Source organism: Equus quagga, unplaced genomic scaffold (assembly GCF_021613505.1).
Source record: "Equus quagga isolate Etosha38 unplaced genomic scaffold, UCLA_HA_Equagga_1.0 HiC_scaffold_6679_RagTag, whole genome shotgun sequence".
Lineage (NCBI taxonomy): Eukaryota > Metazoa > Chordata > Mammalia > Perissodactyla > Equidae > Equus > Equus quagga.
Window position 1 is genome coordinate 4,942 of NW_025794353.1, and position 3,904 is coordinate 8,845.

Sequence of the window (3,904 nt, forward strand, 5' to 3'; positions counted from 1 at the left end):
TCCCTGAGTCAGAATCTTCATTTCAACACGCTGCAAGGGAGTTGTGTGTGTGTTAGAGCTTGAGAAGCCCTGGGGTGTTGTTACCTCAAGTTAGTAGATTCCAGCTGTGGTCAGAGGCTCGGCCTCATTATCAATTTCATCTTTGCAAACTCTCACAACAGAAAGTATTCCAGGGAGTAGTCGTTCTCTATATTTCTGAGTAAGTGGCAGAATTGGAAGTTAAACTCAAGTGAGTCTGGTTTCTTTGTTCAGTAGTAAACATTCAAGTGATTACTGCAGAAATAAATTTGATCACTATCAACGCAAATAATCCATAACAAATCTGTAAATCAAAGTTGGGGTGAGTTTATTATGAGCCAACTCTCAGGACCATATAGCCCAGGGGAGTCCTTTCACAAAGGAAGGGAGCGTTCCAAAGAAGTAGAGTGTACAGAGTAGTTAAATACCATTAAAGAGCATACATCACATATGACAGGAATGTCCCTTTTACAGTAGTCCTGAGATTGCTTTGGTGGCACAGCAATTCAGTGAACAGAGCAAGTCGGTGGTTTCAAGGTAGATGGTCACAAGGTGAGTGCAGCAGGTCAGCAATTAATCCTTCGTTTAGGGAGAGGTGCTTATCCTTAAGGAAATGCTGATGTGGGCAAAGTTATATCCTTATCTTTAAGGGCATTGTTATTGTCTTTGGGACTTAGTAAATATTTAAAACAGATATACAATGCACGCTCAACAGCTCACGTGAGGCCCTTTTGGAAAACCAAGTTCAGGCCAAATTAGTTTTAACCCAAATGGCTTCCTCATATACTCCACTATATCCTATTGTTTGTCATCTATTTATCATCACCTTTTGAAACATATGTCACATATGTTTTGCTTTCTCCCCCTCCCACATTATCTTGCAGGATACTTCTCTAGAATACGCGAATCAAATGCTAAATCTCACCCAAGATGAAAGTAAGTCAATAGAAAACATGTTAAGTCTTTGATGTTTAGACCTAACAAGACACAGCCTTTTTGGAATTCTTCAAAATAAGCTCACAGGGGCTTTGAACATAAAGATTTTATTGCTAATGTACAGGAGGACAAAAACCCCCAGATCTAATAACAATAGCAAGCATGGGGTAGTTGCAGTGGTTCCAAGAACATAACACATTTCTTGAAATGGTCACGTCTCATTCTCAGTCCCCTGCTCCCTTTCTGAGATGTGAAGAGATCAAACTGCCTGGGTTTGAAGCCTACCTCTACTGCTCTCTGGCTGGGTAAACTGGCCCAAATCACTCAACCTCTCTGTGCCTGTCTCCTCATCTATAATAATGGTACCCACCTCATGTAGTTGTAAAGATTAAAAGAGTTAATCCATGGAAAGAATTTAGAACAGAGCCTGGCCTGTAGCAGTGTTATTATTACCTGTTATCTTTTAAGTATTCTTGTATTAGACTCACTAGGCCTGTTTCATCATTTGTAAAATGGGGACACCTCCTTTATAGAGTTGTTATGAAGATTAGAGGAGTTAATGTGCGTGTGCACTTAGAGTAGCGCCTGGCTCCCAGTAGGAGTTCAGTAAATGTGTTGGTTGTTTGATAAGCTTCTTATGATCTGCTGAGTGTTATTCCATGGCATGAATACACTGCAGGTTTTTAAACTATCAATAATTGGTGGATTTTTAGGTTATAGGAGCAGACAATTACAAATACATAAAATACATTGGGACATACTTTTTATAAAATTCCAGTTTCTTCCTTATGACAATTATTACTGTAGGTCATCTTTGTTATAATGTATGTACTTTTGATTTTGAGGTTTTCTCTCTTCAAATATGTCCTATAAATTGTTAGCTGCTTGGCTAAATTACTTATTGAAGCCTTAGTTTTGTAGTTTGTAGAATGGAATAATAACACCTAGCTCATAGGGTTGTAAGAATTAAAAGAGATTAAGTATGGGGGCTGGCCCCGTGGCCGAGTGGTTAAGTTCGCGCGCTCCACTGCAGGTGGCCCAGTGTTTCGTTGGTTCGAATCCTGGGCGCGGACATGGCACTGCTCATCAAACCACGCTGAGGCAGCGTCCCACATGCCACAGCTAGAAGAACCCACAACGAAGAATACACAACTATGTACCAGGGGGCTTTGGGGAGAAAAAGGAAAAAATAAAATATTTAAAAAAAAAAAAAAAAAGAGATTAAGTATGTAAAATATTTATCAGAGTGCCTGGCACAAAATCAGCCATCAGAGTATGGTAGTCATTGTGCGTAGAAATGTTTGTTAATTTTACAAACATTTTTATTTTAGTAACAGCAACAGAGAAACTAAATTTGCCATTTGGGAGGCCCAGGGTTATGCAGAAGAACAAGGAACACTGTCTCCTTTATCATAGGGAATACGTCAGTGGATTTGGAAAAGACATCAGGATGCCCCTTTGGAGCTCATACACAGTTCCCAATCCGGTAAGTTCCTGTGTCCATTGATCCATGCAGTCTAGGAAGAGTTCGTAGTTCTCTAATATTCTAAGAGTTGAATTTCGATTTTCAGTAGAGATCCCAAAGGGAGCTCACTGGCCTGTGGCTTGTACAACAATGTCCCCGGTATTGCTTAAAGGTATTTAAAGGTGGTCTGTGGGTGCAAAAGAGGAACACATTGTGTTTTGCCTGGAGGAGAAATTAGAAAGTGTTTGCAGGCCAACTGTCCAATTGGCAAGACAGATAGTAAAGAAGATTTCAAAGAGAAGCAACAGGAAGTACAGAGGCACACTATTCATTTGGTATATCCTAAGTATATGGTGGGTGCACTTAGAAAGTGATGGTAAATATATTATAAAGGGCTTTGTATTTATTTGAATATTTAACAGATACTTTCCCATCTGCTGTGTGCTGTAGTAGGCACAAAGGACACACTGTGAATGAGAGCTACCTCTTCCCTGAAGGCTCTAGCTCTGTAATCAGTCAGGCCAGACTTACATGTACAGGTGTGCTACATTACAGATCTCTCCAGACTGAGGGTGGGACCCAGTTGTTTAAACCCTCTTCCCTCTTCACTATCTGGCAAACTTCTTTTCCATAAATGATGCTGGGACATTTGGCTACCATAAGAAAGAAAATATTAGACCCCTATCTCACACCATATACAAAATTAAATTGCTGGTGAATTTATAGATATAAATGTCAACAGCAAATGCATATTTTCCTTTGTATATATCTTTATGACCTTAGGATAGAGAAGGATTTCTTAGGACACAAGAGCAACAAGAAAAATACAGAGGAAATTGATTAATTTGACTATATTAGCATTAATGTGTGACAAAAAGACAAAAGTTATGGATGGGACGATATATTTGCATTGTACCTAAGAAACAAATTATCAGTATCCAGAATAGTAGTTAGGATCCAGAATAGCTAATAACATTCCTACCAACAAACGAGAGAATGATAAGCATCTTAGTTAATAAATGGGCAAAGGATATGAGCCAAGCAATTGAACTTCATTAGCAACCTGGGAAACGTAAATTAAAGCAAAAATCAAAGTCTGCTCAATGTCACTCCAAATACTCCTTCAGGGCAGGAATAGTTTTGTTTAATGTGTCCCCAGCAGAGTCGCCCAGTAGATGCCTCCTCAATGACTGCATTGGATGAATAAATCTCCACCATTATTTTTAAAGACTTAAAGACAAAGCAGAACTTTCAACCAGAAGGGTAAATAAATAGTCAAGAAGCTGATTTTGTAGAGAAAACCCTAGTATTTTAGATCCAAAGATTCTGACGACAAACCTCAACCTGTTACTGTTCTTCCTCAGGGTACAGATGTTCCTCTTTTTGTGGAAAGGAAGTGATTGGCTGTATCCAGATTATTTACTCTTGTTCCAGTTCAAGATTTCTGGAGAAAAATAAGCACATTTTCCCACTCCCAGTTAAAGC

At 39.1% G+C, this 3,904-nt stretch overlaps 1 long non-coding RNA gene across 1 annotated transcript; it reads left to right on the forward strand.

Annotated features, from left to right (window-relative positions):
* Positions 1 to 808: 808 nt before the first annotated feature.
* LOC124232494 (uncharacterized) lies at positions 809 to 3,890 on the forward strand. Its single transcript, XR_006886867.1, has 3 exons — positions 809 to 954; positions 2,286 to 2,440; positions 3,784 to 3,890. It is a non-coding gene; the product is annotated as an uncharacterized LOC124232494 (long non-coding RNA).
* Positions 3,891 to 3,904: the final 14 nt, after the last annotated feature.